The sequence below is a fragment of the Ursus maritimus genome, unplaced genomic scaffold (genome assembly GCF_017311325.1).
Source record: "Ursus maritimus isolate PB19 unplaced genomic scaffold, ASM1731132v1 scaffold_5, whole genome shotgun sequence".
In the NCBI taxonomy this organism is placed as follows: Eukaryota; Metazoa; Chordata; class Mammalia; order Carnivora; family Ursidae; genus Ursus; species Ursus maritimus.
Window position 1 is genome coordinate 80,717,142 of NW_024426663.1, and position 16,495 is coordinate 80,733,636.

The window sequence follows — 16,495 nt, forward strand, 5'->3', positions numbered from 1 at the left end:
GACTGTGGGCTCTGGGAAACAAACAGGGTTTTAGAGGGGAGGGGGGTGGGGGGATGAATTAGCCCAGTTACAGGTATTAAGGAGGGGATGCATTGCATGGAACACTGGTGTTATACAAAAACAATGAATCATGGAATGGTACATCAAAAACTAATGATGTATTGTATAGTGACTAACATAACATAATAATAAAAAAAATTTTTTAAATATTGCTAAAAAAGAATTTAAAATAATTATTACAATAAATATGCAAAGCACTCTAAAAAACAAAGACCCAATCATATAAAACTCTTAGGAAGCTAAGAATAGAAGGAAAATTCTTAGACCTGCCAAAGGGAATCTATGAAAGGTGTACAGCCAGTGTCGCAATTAATGGTCAATAACCAAGTATTTTATAGCATTGGTTGGGATTAAAAAAGAAAGTTCTGGCTGAGCCCAACCATGTGCACTCAGCCACCAATACATGCCATGCCCAGCTGCATGCCCCATCTGCCTTTCCTCACCAAATCCTGCATGGACCCCTGGCCACCCTCTTGCCCACACCCAGCCACCAAGTGCACAGCTGCAGCCACACATCTCACCTACCCACTTCAGCATGCCCAGCTGCATGGCCCCTGGCCACCTTAGTCCCCCACTTCAGCCTCACAATCTTGGCTGTTCTAGTGCACAGCCTCCAGTCACTACAGTACTTTAGGGGGATCCAGCATAGGACTAGGGCAAATTTTAATAACACTGCTGTCCCACTCCCAAGTTCCCCAATGGAAATGTCACCACAAAGCTGGCCTGTGTGGGTCCTGGTAACACCACAGAAAGCAAGGGCAGCCCTCAACAGGCAGGGACAGTGCAGATGGCTACACTGAAAGGAAAAATGAATCAGGCATAATTTTAGGGTGTAAGCAACACATAAGATACTCTCTTGAAATGTCAGGTTCTGGTAAACAGGGGACAAAACACTGCTGGGCACTACAGGAACTCTTTGTCATAAAGTCACTACTTTCAAGAGCAGAAGACACAGCTGACTTTTATTTTTTTAACACAGAGAAACAGATACAGAGAGGCAGATGAAATGAGGAGACAGAAATTTACCCCAAATTAAAAAAAAAAAAAACAGGACAAAGCCACAGCCAGAGCTCTAGGTGAAACATATGAGTAACATGCCTGATAAGGAATTTAAAGCAATGATCATAAGGATACTCACTGGACTTAAGAAAAGAATGGAAAACATGAGTGAGACCCTTAACACAGAGGTAAGGAATAGCATAGTAGAGATAAAGAGCACAATAAATGAAATGAAAAACATGCTTGATGGAATGAAAAGCAGGATGCAAGAAGCAGAGGAACAAATTAGTGACTTAGAAGATAGGTTAATGGAAAGTAATCAAGCTGAAAAACATCAACAAAAACAAACAAAAGAGAAAAAAAGAAAGAAAGAAAGAAAAGAAGAAAGAAAGAAAGAAAGAAAGAAAGAGAAAGAAAGAAGAAAGAAAAGAATTATGCAAAATGACAATAGACTTAGGGGGCTCAGTGACTCCATCAAATGTAATAACAAGTATATTACAGGAGTGCCAGAAGGAGAAGAGAAAGATAGGGGGACAGAAAATTTATTTGAAGAAATAATAGTAGAAAACTTCCCTAATCTAGAGAAGGAAGTAGATATCGAGATCCAGGAGGCAAGAGAGCCCCAAACAGAAACAATAAAAACAGAAACACCAAGATATGTTGTAATTAAATTTACAAAATATAGTGATAAAAACATCTAAAAAAAAAAAAGCAATACAAAAGAAGTAATAGGCTTACCAAGGAAGGCCCATAGGCTAGCTGGAGATTTCTCAACAGAAACTTGGCAAGCCAGAGGGAGTGTCCTAATATATTCAAAGTGCTGAATGGGAGAAATCTGCAGCAAAGAATACTCTATCCAGCAAGGCTATCATTCAGAATAGAAGGAGAGATAAAGAGTTTCCCAGGCAAACAAAAACTAAAGGAGTTCATGACCAGTTAGCCAGTCCTGCAAGAAATATTAAGGGGACACTTTGAGTGATCAAAAGAGACCAAGAGTGACAAAGACAAGAATAGATCAGAAAAAAATCTACAGGGGAGGAGTAGGGGACCCCTTTTCAGCCGGTCCCCTGAGTCAAGCTGGATAGGTACCAGACCAGCCTGAACATCCACGGAATCAGCCTGAGACTCAGGAAGATACATCTGGATCTCTACAAATGAACATCACCAGCACTAAGTATTGAGGTACATAGCGGGGAGCTGTGAAACCGTGCACAGATATCGGAAGATAAACAGAAGGGGGAGGGACCTGCCGTGTTCCGGCAACGGGAAACTGTAGCCACCTGCACGGGGGAGTGGGCAGACTCGCGGACGGCACCAATGAGACAGCAGACTGAGACCATGAGCCGGGAGCGCATGCCACCAGACTTCTCAGGGAACTCCGGAACTCCGGTGTGCTCACTGGAACCAGACTGAGACAGAGAGCTCCGGGAGCACGCCGGGGCAGCTGGTGGCTGGCGGTATTAGAAACACAAAGGACAGAGGCGCGATGGCCCTGGAAGTGAGGGCTGGGACGCCGGGTGTGGGGCGCACATCCCAGGACGCTGCAGGGTTGAGCAGCACCAACAGTAACAGGGTTAAAGTGGCCAGACCATCAGTGGAGAAAGGTCGGCAATCCCTCTGTTCTGAGACAGAGGCTGAGATTCAGCCACTGCTGCTCTGACTCTCAGAAGAGGCACAGCAAACCGCCAGGGAAAGCCACCAGAGAACAAAATCCTGGAAATCCCGGCTCACAGCATGCCATACCCATCCCCCCTCTCAGGGGACACAGAAACTCTACCCAAACAGGGTTGCCTGAGTATCAGCACAGCAGGCCCCTCCCACAGAAGGCAGGCTGAAAAATCAAGAAGCCCACATCTCTAAGATCCCTATAAAACAATAGTGCACGACCTAGGGGCGCCTGGGTGGCACAGTGGTTAAGCGTCTGCCTTCAGCTCAGGGCGTGATCCCGGCGTTATGGGATCGAGCCCCACATCAGGCTCCTCTGCTATGAGCCTGCTTCTTCCTCTCCCACTCCCCCTGCTTGTGTACCCTCTCTCGCTGGCTGTCTCTATCTCTGTCAAATAAATAAATAAAATCTTTAAAAAGAAAATAGCGTACGACCTAGGTCCCAGTCAATAATTTGGGCTCTGGACAACCCCACAACCTCTCCTCATCAGAATGATGAGAAGGAGAAATCCCCCCCAGCAAAGAAAAGACAATGAGTCTGTGGCCTCTGCCAAAGAACTAATGGATATGGATATAACCAAATTATCAGAAATGGAATTCAGAGTAACAATGGTCAAGATGATGTGTAGACTTGAAAAAAGTATTAACGAAAATGTTAATGAGAATATAGAATCTCTAAGGGTGGAAATGAGAGCGAATCTGGCAGAAATTAAAAGTTCTATGAGCCAAATGCAGGCAAAACTAGAGGCTCTGACGGCCAGGGTAAATGAGGCAGAGGAACGTATTAGCAAATTGGAGGATGGGTTAGTGGAAGAAAAAGCGGAAATAGAATCTGGACTTAAAAAAATCCATGCCCACGAATGTAGGTTGCGGGAGATCACTGACTCAATGAAACGATCCAATGTCAGAATCACCAGCATCCCCGAGGGGGTGGAGAAAAACAGAGGTCTAGAAGAGATATTTGAACAAATTGTAGCTGAAAACTTCCCTAATCTAGCGAGGGAAACAAGCATTCGTGTCAGAGAGGCAGAGAGGACCCCTCCCAAGCTCAACCACGACAAATCTATGCCACGTCACGTCATAGTGCATTTCGCAAATATTAGATCCAAGGATACAGTATTGAAAGCAGCCAGGGCAAAGAAATCTCTCACGTACCAAGGCAAAGTTATCAGAATTACGTAAGACCTGTCTACACAGACCTGGAATGAGAGAAACGGTTGGGGGGGGCATTTTTAAAGCTCTTTCAGAGAAAAATATGCAGCCAAGGATCCTTTATCCAGCAAGGCTGTCATTCAGAATTGATGGAGAGATAAAGACTTTGCAGAATCGCCAGTCATTGACCAATTTCATAACCACGAAACCAGCCCTACAGGAGACATTAGGGGGGTTCTGGAAAAGTAAAAAGGCCCCAAGAGTGATACAGAACAGAAAGTCACAATCTATAGAAACAAGGACTTTACTGGCAACATGGCATCATTAAAATCATATCTCTCAATAATCAGTCTCAATGTAAATGGCCTAAATGCTCCCATAATCACACAGGGTTACAGATTGGATAAAAAGACAAGACCCATCCATTTGCTGTCTACGAGAGACTCATTTGAACCTAGAGATACATTCAGACTGAAAGTAAAGGGATGGAATACAATCTTTCATGCCAATGGACCTCAAAAGAAAGCTGGGGTAGCAATTCTCATATCTGACAGATTGGATTTTAAACTAAAAACTACAGTTAGAGATACAGAAGGGCACTATACTATTCTTAAAGGATGTATCCAACAAGTGGATATGACAATTATAAATATATAAGCCCCCAACAGGGGAGCAGCAAGATACACAAGCCAACTCTTAACCAGAATAAAGAGACATGTAGATAAAAATACATTAATAGTAGGGGACCTCAACACTCCACTATCAGCAATAGAGCACCAGAGCAGAAAACCAACATAGAAACAAGAGTGTTGAATGCCATACTCGACGAGTTAGACCTCATAGATATATATAGAACACTACACCCCAGAACCAAAGAATACTCATTCTATTCTAATGCCCATGGAACATTCTCAAGAATAGATCATGTTCTGGGACACAAAACAGGTCTCAACCCATACCAAAAGATTGAAATTATCCCCTGCATATTCTCAGACCACAATGCTCTGATGTTGGAACTCAACCACAAGGAACCATTTGGAAGAAACTCAAACACTTGGAGACTAAGAACCATCCTATCAGGAATGACTTGATAAACCAGGAAATCAAAAATCAAATTAAACAATTTATGGAGACCAACGAGAGTGAAAACACAATGGTCCAAAACCTATGGGATACTGAAACGGCTTTCTTAAGGGGGAAATACATAGCCATCCAAGCCTCACTCAAAAGAATAGAAAAATTTTAAATGCAGTTTTTATATTCTCACCTCAAGAAGCTGGAACAGCAACAGAGGGACAGGCCTAATCCACACACGAGGAAGCAGTTGACCAAGATGAGAGCAGAAATCAATGAATTAGAAACCAGAAGTACAGTAGAGCAGATCAACAGGACTAGAAGCTGGTTCTTTAAGATAATCAATAAAACTGACAACCCGTTGACAAGACTTATCCAAAAGAATAGAGAAAGGACCCAAATTAATCAAATTATGAAAGAAAAAGGAGAGGTCTCAAGCAACACCAATGAAATTGGAAGGATTATTAGAAACTTTTATCAACAGCTATATGTCAATAAATTAAGCAATCTGGAAGAGATGGAAGCCTTCCTGGAAACCTATAAACTACCAAGACTGAAACAGAAAGAAATTGATTTTTTGAACAGGCCAATTAATTATGAAGAGATTGAGTCAGTGATAAACAACCTTCCAAATAACAAAACTCCAGGCCCGGACGGTTTTCCTGGGGAATTCTACCAAACATTCAAAGAAGAAATAATACCTATTCTCCTAAAGCTATTTCAAAAAATAGAAACAGAAGGAAAGCTCCCAAACTCATTCTATGAGGCCAATATTACCTTGATCCCCAAACCAGGCAAAGACCCCATCAAAAAAGAGAATTACAGACATATTTCCCTAATGAATATGGACGCCAAAATCCTCAACAAGATCCTGGCTAATAGAATCCAACAGTACATTAAAAGGATTATCTATCATGACCAAGTGGGATTCATCCCTGGGAGGCAAGCGTGGTTCAACATTTGCAAATCGATCAGCGTGATACATCATATCAACAAGAAAAGACTCAGGAAACATATGATCCTCTCAATTGATGCAGAAAAAGCATTTGACAAAATACTGCACCCTTTCCTAATTAAAACCCTTCAGAGAGTAGGAATAGAGGGTACATTTCTCAATCTCATAAAAGCCATCTATGAAAAGCCTACCGCAAATATTATTCTCAATGGGGAAAAGCTGGAAGCCTTTCCCTTAAGATCAGGAACACGACAAGGATGCCCACTCTCGCCACTATTATTCAACATAGTACTAGGAGTCCTTGCAACAGCAATCAGACAGCAAAAAGGGATAAAAGGTATCCAAATTGGCAAAGAAGAAGTCAAAATGTCTCTCTTCGCAGATGACATGATACTCTATATGGAAAACCCAAAAGAATGCACATCCAAACTATTAGAAGTTATAGAGCAATTCAGTAATGTGGCAGGATACAAAATCAATGCTCAGAAATCAGTTACATTTCTATACACGAATAATGAGAGACTGAAGAAAGAGAAATTAGGGAATCCATCCCATTTACAATAGCACCAAAAACCATACGTTACCTTGCAATTAACTTAACCAGAGACGTAAAGGACCTATATTCTAGAAACTATGCATCACTCTTGAAAGACATTGAGGAAGACACAAATGATGGAAAAATATTCCATGCTCATGGATCGGAAGAATTAACATAGTTAAAATGTCCATGCTACCCAGAGCAATCTACACTTTCAATGCTATCCCAATGAAAATACCGAGGTCATTTTTCAAAGAACTGGAGCAAATAGTCCTTAAATTTGTATGGAAACAGAAAAGGCCCCGAATCTCCAAGGAACTGTTGAAAAGGAAAAACAAAGCTGGGGGCATCAGAATGCCGGATTTCGAGCTGTACTACAAAGCTGTGATTACCAAGACAGCATGGTACTGGCACAAAAACAGACACATAGACCAATGGAACAGAATAGAGAACCCAGAAATGGACCCTCGGCTCTTTGGGCAACTAATATTTGATAAAGCAGGAAAAAACATCGAGTGGGAAAAAGACAGTCTCTTCAATAAATGGTGCTGGGAAAATTGGACAGCTACATACAAAAGAATGAAACTTGACCACTCTCTCTGACACCATACACAAAGCTAAACTTGAAATGGATGAAAGACCTTGGTGTGAGACAGGAATCCATCAAAATCCTAGAGGAGAACATAAGCAGCAACCTCTTGACATCGGCCACAGCAACTTTTTTCATGACACATCTCCAAAGGCAAGAGAAACAAAAGAAAAAATGAACTTGTGGGACTTCATCAAGATAAAATCTTCTGCACAGCCAAGGAAACAGTCAAAAAAAAAAAAAACTGAGACGCAGCCCACGGAATGGGAGAAGATATTTGCAAATGACACTACAGATAAAGACTAGTATCCAAGACCTACAAAGAACTCAAACTCAATACATGGGAAACAAATAATCAAATAAAAAAAATAGGCAGAAGATATGAACAGACACTTTTCCAATGAAGACATACAAATGGCTAACAGACACATGAAAAAATGTTCAAAATCATTAGCTATCAGGGAAATTCAAATCAAATCCACCTTGAGATACCACCTTACACCAGTTAGAATGGCAAAAATGGACAAGGCAGGAAACAACAAATGTTGGAGAAGATGTGGAAAAAGGGGATCCTGCTTACACTGTTGGTGGGAATGCAAGTTGGTACAGCCACTTTGGATAAGAGTGTGGAGGTCCCTTAAAATTTTAAAATTGAGCTACCCTGTGATCCAGCCATTGCACTACTGGGTATTAGCCCCCAACGATACAGATGTAGTGAAGAGAAGGGCCATATGTACCCCAATGTTCATAGCAGCATTGTCCACAATAGCTAAATTGTGGAAGGAGCCGAGATGGCCTTCAACAGATGACTGGATTAAGAAGATGTGGTCCATATATACAATGGAATATTGCTCAGCCATCAAAAGGAAGGATTTCACAACATTTGCAGCAACATGGAAGGGACTGGAGGAGATAATGCTAAGTGAAATAAGTCAAGCAGAGAAAGACAATTATCATATGGTTTCTCTCATTTATGGAACATTAGAAATAGGAAGATCGGTAGGAGAAGAAAGGGAAGATAGAAAGGGGGTAAACAGAAGGGGGAATGAACCATGAGAGACTACGGACTCTGGGAAACAAACTGAGGACTTCAGAGGGGAGGGGGTGCGGGAATGGGATAGGCCTATGGTGGGTATTAAGGAGGGCATGTATTGCATGGTGCATTGGGTTTTATACGCAAGTAATGAATCATGGATCTTTACATCAAAATCTAGAGATATACGGTATGGTGACTAACATAATATAATAAAAATTATTATAGAAAAATAAATAAAAATAAAATAATATTCAAGACATGAAAAAGAAGAATTACAGACCAATATCCCTGATAAACATGAATGGCAAAATACTCACCAAGATACTAGCCAAATGGATCCAACAGTACATTAAAAGGATTATTCACCATGTACAGGTGGGATTTATTCTTGGGATCCAAGGTGGTTCAACATTCCTAAATCAATCAACATGATAGATCACATTAAGAAAAGAAGGGACAAGAATAATATGAGCCTCTCAATTAAGGCACAGAAAGCATTTGAGAAGACACAGCATCCTTTCTTGATTATAACTCTTCAAAATACACGGATGGAGAACATACCTCAATATCATAAAGCCATCTATGAGAAACCCACAGCAAATATTCTCAAAAGGGAAAAACTGAGAGCTTTTCCCTTAAGGTCAGGAACACGACAGAGATGCCCACTCTCACCACTTTTGTTCAACATAGTACTAAAAGTCCTAGCCTCAGCAATTAGACAACAAAAAGAAATAAAATGAAATCAAATTGGCAAAGAAGTTAAACTTTTTTTCTTTGCAGATGACATGATACTTTCTGTGGAAAATCCAAAAGACTCCACCCCCAAATCACTAGAACTCATATAGCAGTTCAGCAAAGTGGCAGGATACAAAATCAATGCACAGTAACCAGTTGCATTTCTATTCACTAACAATGTAACTGAAGACAGAAATTAAGGAATCAATCTCATTTACAATTGCACCAAAAACCATAAGCTACTTAGGAAGAAACCTAACGAAAGAGGAAAGGATGTTTACTCTGGAAATTACAGAACACTTATGAAAGCAATTGAGGAGGACATAAAGAAATGGAAAAATCTTTCCGTGCTCATGGATCGGAAGAAAACCATCTATGCTGCCCAGAGCAATCTATACTTTCAATACAATCCTTATCAAAATACCATTGACATTTTTCACAGAGCTGGAACAAACAATCCTGACATTTGTATGGAATCAGAAGAGACCCCTAATTGCCAGGGAATGTTGAAAAAGAAAACAAAAATTGGGGGCATTACAATGCCTGACTTCAAGCTATATTAAAAAGCTGTGATCATCAAGACAGCATGTTATTGGCACAAAAACAGACAAGTCAATAGAACAGAATAGAGAGCTCAGAAATGGACCCTCAATTCTATGGTCACCTAATCCTTGACAAAGCAGGAAAGAATATCCAGTGGAAAAACCACAGTCTCTTCCGTAAATTGTGCCAGAAAAATTGAACAGCCACATGCAAAAGAATGAAGCTGGACCATTCTCTTACACCATACACAGAGATAAATTCAAAACTGTATGAAAGATCTAAATGTGAGACCAGAATCCATCAAAATCCTAGAGGAAAATATAGGCAGTAACATCTTCGACACTGGCCACAGTGACTTCTTTCAAGACATGTCTCTAAAGGCAAGGGAAACAAAAGCAAAAATGAATGATTGGGACTTCATCAAGATAAAATCTTCTGCACAGGATAAAACAGTCAACAAAACCAAGAGACAACCCCTGGAATGGGAGAAGATATTTGCAAATGACATTACAGATAAAGGGCTAGTATCCAAGATATATAATGAATTTCTCAAACTCAACACCCAAAAAACAAAGAATCCAGTCAATAAATGAGTAGAAGACATGAACAGACACTTCTCCAAAGAAGACATACAAATGGTCAACAGACATATGAAAAAATGCTCCACAGCACTTTGGCATCAGGGAAATACAAATCAAAACCACAATGAGGTACCACCTTACATCAGTGAGAAAGGCTAAAGTTAACAAGACAAGGAACAACAAAGGTTGGCAAGGGTGTGAAGAAAGGGGAACCCTCTTCCACTGTTGATGGGAATGAAGTTGGTACAAGCACTCTGCAAAACAGGATGGAGGTTTCTCAAGACGTTAAAAATAGATATACCTTATGACCCAACAACTGCATTACTAGGTATTTACCCCGAAAGGTATAGATGTAGTGAAAAGAAGGGACACATGCATGTTCAAAGCAGCAATGTCCACAATAGCCAAATCGTGGAAAGAACCAAGATGTTCTTCAACAGATGAATGGATAAAGAAGATGTGGTTCGTATATGCAGTGGAATATTATTCAGCCATTAGAAAGGATGAATACCTATCATTTTCATTGACATGGATGGAACTGGAGGGTATTATGCTAAATGAAATAAGTCAAGCAGAGAAAGAGAATTATCATCTGGTTTCACTCATAATGTGGAACATAAGGAATAGTCCTGAGGACCACAGGAGAAGGGAGGGAAACCTGAATGGGAAGAAATTAGAGAGGGAGACAAACCATGAAGACTCTGGACTCTGGGAAACAAACTGAGATTTACAGAAGGGATGTGGATGTGGTGCTGAGGTAACCAGGTGATGGGTATTAAGGAGGACATGTGTTGTGATGGACACTGAGTATTATAGCAACTAATGAATTGTTGAACACTACATCAAAAACTAAGGATTATTATATGTTGGCTAGTTGAACATTAAAAAGAAAAAAAATATTGACTTTTCAAAAAATAAATATAAAATATAAATGGTAGAATTCCCCCGGGGAAGCCATCTGGCCCTGAACACCTGTTTTTTGGGAGGTTTTTGATTATTGCTTCAATTTCCTTGCTTGTCATTGGTCTGTTCAAATTTTCTACCTCTTCCTGTTTCAGTCTTGGTCTTGGTGGTTTCTGTTTCCAGGAAGGCATCCATTTCTTCCAGATTGCTAATTTGTTAGCACATAGTTGCTGATAATAATTTCTAACGATTGTTTCTATTTCCTTGGTAGTAGTCAGGATCTCTCCCCTTTCATTCATGATTTTATTAATTTGAGTCTTTCCCTTTTCTTTTGGATAAGTCTGGCTAGAGGTTTATTGATCTTATTCATTCTTCCAAAGAACCAGCTTCTAAACTTGTTGATCTTTTGTGCTGTTCTGGTTTCTATTTCATTGATTTGTGCTCTAATCTTTATGAATTCTCTTCTCCTGCTTGGTTTAGGCTTTATTTGCTGTTCTTTCTCCTGGTCCTTTAGGTGTAAAGTTAGTTTGTGCATTTGGGATTTTTCTAATTTTTGAGAGAGGCTTGGATGGCTATGTACTTCCCTATTAGGACCACCTCTGGAGTATCCTGTAGATTTTGAAATGATGTGTGTTCATTCTCATTGGTTTCAATGAATCGTTAAAGTTCTTTAATTTCCTTGTTGACTTATTCATTCCTTAGCAGAATGCTGCTTAACCTCCAAGTGTTCACGTTCCTTCCAAATTTCTTCTTGTGGTTGAGTTCCAGTTTCAATGCATTGTGGTCTGAAAATATGCAGAGAATAATCTCAATCTCTTGGTATCCATTGAGACGTGATAGTGACCCAGTATGTCATCTATTCTGGAGAAAGTTCCGTGTACACTGGAGAAGAGTCAATCTTCTGTTGCTTTAGGATAGAATGCTCTGTATATATCTATGAAATCCATGTTGTCCAGTGTATCATCCAAAGCTTTTGTTTCTCTGTTGATATTCTGCCTAGATGATCTGCTTATTGCTGTGAGTGGAGTGTTGAAATCTCCTACAATTAATGTATTATTTTCAATATGTTTCTTTACTTTGGTTATTAATTTGTTTATATAAGTGGCTGCTCCCATGTTGGGGACATTGATATTTACAAATATTTGATCTTTTATTGGATAGACCCTTTAAGTATGATATAGTGTTTGTTTACATCTCTTACTATAGTCTTTGGTTTAAAATCTAATTTTTCTGATATGAGGATTACAACCCCAGCTTTCTTTTGAGGTCCATTATCATGATAAATTGTTCTCCATCCCCTCAATTTCAGTCTGGATGTATCTTTAGGTTCAAAATGATTCTGTTTTAGACAGCATATGGATGGGTCTTGCTTTTTTATCCAATCTGATACCCTGTGTCTTTTGATTGGAGCATTCAGACCATTTACATTCAAAGGAACTGTTGAAAGATATTAATTTAGTGCCATTGTATTGCTTGCATTGTGCTTTTGATTTGTATTTCCCTGATACTAACTGAAGTGGATCATTTTTTCATGTTTCTGTTGACCCTTTTGTATGTCTTCTTGGGAAAAAATGTGTGTTCATGTCTTCTGCCCATTTCTTGACTGGATTATTTGAGTTTTGGGTGTTGAGTTTGATAAGCTCTTTGTAGATCTTGGATACTAGCCCTTTATCTGATATGTCATTTGCAAGCATCTTCTCTCATTCCATAGGTTGCCATTTAGTTTTGTTGACTTTGCTTGCATTCATTACTTTTAATGATTTTATCGTATCATGTCATCTGAAAATAGTGACAGTTTGACCACTTCCTTTCCAATTTGTGTGGCTTTTATTTCTTTTAATTGTTATTGCTGTGTCTAGAACTTTCTATACTATGTCGAATAAAAATGGTGAGTTTGGACTTCCTCGTCTTATGTCTAACCTTAGAGAGAAAGGTCTCAATCTTTCCTCTTTGAAGATAATGTTTGCTGTGGATTTTTTGTATATGGCCTTTATTATTTTGAGGTATGTTCCCTCCAAACCTACTTTGTTGAGAGTTTCTGCTTTATCATAAATAGATGCTGAATTTCATCAAGGGCTTTTCCTGCATCTATTGATATGATTTTTATGCTTTGTTTTGTTAATGTGCTCTATTACATGATTGATTTGTGAATGTTGTGTTATCCTTGGATCTGTGAAATAATAGATTGATAATAGTGAGGGATCTTTTTAATGGAAATAACGTGAGCATCCATCAATAGAGGAATGAATAAAGAAGGTGTAATATGTATCTTCATATCACATCAAATACAAATCACTCAGTCATAAAAAAAGATGAAATTTTTTCGTTTGTGACAACATGCATGGACCAAGATGGTATTATGCTAAGTGTAATAAGTCAGACAAATACCATATAATTTCACTTACATGTGTAATCTATAGAGCAACAAATGAATAACAATCAAAAAGCAGAATCAGACCTATAGATACACAGAAAAAAGTGACAGTTTCCAGTAGGGAGATGGTTGAGAGATGGGCAAAATAGGTGAAGGGGAGTGGGAGAAATAAACTCCTAGCTACAAAATTCAGGTCATAAGAAGAAAAGTTACAGCATGAGGAATATAGTCAATTGTATTTTAATAGTGTTGTATGGTGACAGATGGTATCTACACTTGTGGTGGAGCATAGCATAATAACATATAGTTGTTGAATAACTATATTATACACCTGAAACTGATGTAACTTTATCTGTCAACTATATTCAAATAAAATTTTTTTAAAAATATATAATAAAATACCTGGTTATTCATGATTAAATAATGCAATAGCTGTGTGCTTTTAATTTTTATTTTATTTTTTATAATTTTTATTTGTTATGTTAGTCACCATACAGTATATACTTAGTTTTTGATGTGATGTTCCATGATTCATTATTTGCAAACAACACCCAGTGCACCATGCAATATGTGCCCTCCTTAATCCCACAACTGGCCTAGCCCAGTCCCCCACACCCCTCCCCTCTAAGGCCCTCAGTTTCTATCCCAGAGTTCACAGTCTGTCATGGTTCATTCCCCCTTCTGTCCCCCCCCCTTCATTCTTCCCTTCCTTCTCCTACTGATCTATTTCTTATGTTCCATAAATGAGTGAAACCATATGATAATTGTCTTTCTCTGCTTGACTTATTTTGCTTAGCATAATCTACTCCAGTCCCGTCCATGTTGCTGCAAATGTTGGGTAATCATTCTTTCTGATGGCTAATATTCCATTGTGCATATGGACCACATCTTCTTAATCCAGTCATCTGTTGAAGGGCATCTCAGCTCCTTCCACATTTAGCTATTGTGGACAATGCTGCTATGAACATTGGGGTACATATGGCCCATCTCTTCGCTACCTCTTATCTTTGGGGTAAATACCCAGTAGTGCAATTGCTGGATCACAGGGTAGCTCAAATTTTAAATTTTAAGGGACCTCCACACTGTTTTCCAGAGTGGCTGTACCAACTTGCATTCCCACCAACAATGTAAGCAGGATCCCCTTTCTCCACATCCTCTCCAACATTTGTTGTTTCCTGCCTTGTCCATTTTTGCCATTCTAACTGGCGTAAGGTGGTATCTTAGTGTGGTTTTGATTTGAATTTCCTTGATGGCTAATGATTTTGAACATTTTTTCATGTGTCTGTTAGCCATTTGTATGTCTTCATTGGAAAAGTGTCTGTTCATATCTTCTGCCCATTTTTTGATTTGACTATTTGTTTCCCATGTATTGAGTTTGAGAAGTTCTTTGTAGGTCTTGGATACTAGTCTTTATCTGTAGTGTCATTTGCAAATATCTTCTCCCATTCCGTGGGCTGAAAAAAAATTTCTGACTGTTTCTTTGGCTGTGCAGAAGATTTTTATCTTGATGAAGTTCCACAAGATCATTTTTTCTTTTGTTTCTCTTGCCTTTGGAGATGTGTCATGAAAAAAGTTGCTGTGGCCAATGTCAAGAGGTTGCTGCTTATGTTCTCCTCTAGGATTTTGATGGATTCCTGTCTCACATCAAGGTATTTCATCCATTTGGAGTTTATCTTTGCGTATGGTGTGAGAGAGTGGTCAAGTTTCATTCTTTTGTATGTAGCTGTCCAATTTTCCCAGCACCATTTATTGAAGAGACTGTCTTTTTTCCACTGGATGTTTTTTCCTGCTTTGTCAAAGATTAGTTGCCCAAAGAACCGAGGGTCCATTTCTGGGTTCTCTATTCTGTTCCATTGGTCTATGTGTCTGTTTTTGTGCCAGTACCATGCTATCTTTGTGATCACAGCTTTGCCGTATAGCTTAAAATCTGGCAACGTGATGACCCCAGCTTTGTTCTTCCTTTTCAACAATTCCTTGGCAATTCAGGGCCTTTTCTGGATCCACACAAATTGAAGGGCTGTTTGTTATAGTTCTTTGAAATATGTCATTGGTATTTTGATCGGGATGGCATTGAAACTGTAGATTGCTCTGGGTAGCATAGACATTTTAACTATGTTAATTCTTCCGATCCATGAGCATGGAATATTTTTTCATCTTTTTGTGTCTTCCTCAATGTCTTTCAAGAGTGATTTATAGTTTCTAGATATAGGTCCTTTACGTCTCTGGTTAAGTTAATTCCGAGATAACGTATGATTTTGGTGCTATTGTAAATGGAATGGATTCCTTCATTTCTCTTTCTTCAGTCTCATTGTTCGTGTATAGAAATGCAACTAATTTCTGAGCATTGATTTTGTATCCCGCCACATTACTGACTTGCTCTATAGCTTCCAGTAGTTTGGGGGTGGATTCTTTGGGGTTTTCCATATAGAGTATCATGTCATTTGCGAAGAGAGACAGCTTGACTTCTTCTTTGCCAATTTGGATACATTTTATCCCTTTTTGCTGTCTGATTGCTGTTGCAAGGACTTCTAGTACTATGTTGAATAATGGCGACAGTGGGCATCCTTTTCATGTTACTGATCTTAAAGGAAAGGCTTTCAACTTTTCCCCATTGGGCTGCAGGCTTTTCATAGATGGTTTTTATGAGATTGAGGAATGTACCCTCTATCCCTACACTCTGAAGTCTTTTAATCAGGAAAGGATGCTCTATTTTGTCAAATGCTTTTTCTGCATCAATTGAGAGGATCATATGTTTATTGACTCTTTTCTTGTTGATATGATCTATCACACTGATCAATTTGTGAATGGTGAACCACCTCTGCATCCCAGGGATGAATTCCACTTGGTCATGATGGATAATCCTTTTAATGCACTGTCAGATCCTATTAGCTAGGATCTTGTTGAGAATTTTGGCATCCATATTCATCAGGGATATCGGTCTGTAATTCTCCTTTTCAATGGGGTCTTTGCCTGGTTTGAGGATCAAGGTAATACTGGCCCCATAGAATGAGTTTGTTAGTTTTCCTTCTATTTCTATTTTTGAAACAGCTTCAGAAGAATAGGTATTATTTCTTCTTTGAATATTTGAAAGAATTCCCCAGGGAATCTGTCAGGCCCTAGACTCTTGTTTTGGGGGGTTTTGATCAGTGCTTCAATCTCTTCATAATTATCATTCTGTTTAAATAATCAATTTCTTCCTGTTTCAGTCTTGGTAGCTTACAGGTTTCTAGGAAGGCATCCATTTCTTCCAGGTTGTTTAATTTTTTGGCATAAAGCTTTTGATAAAAGTTT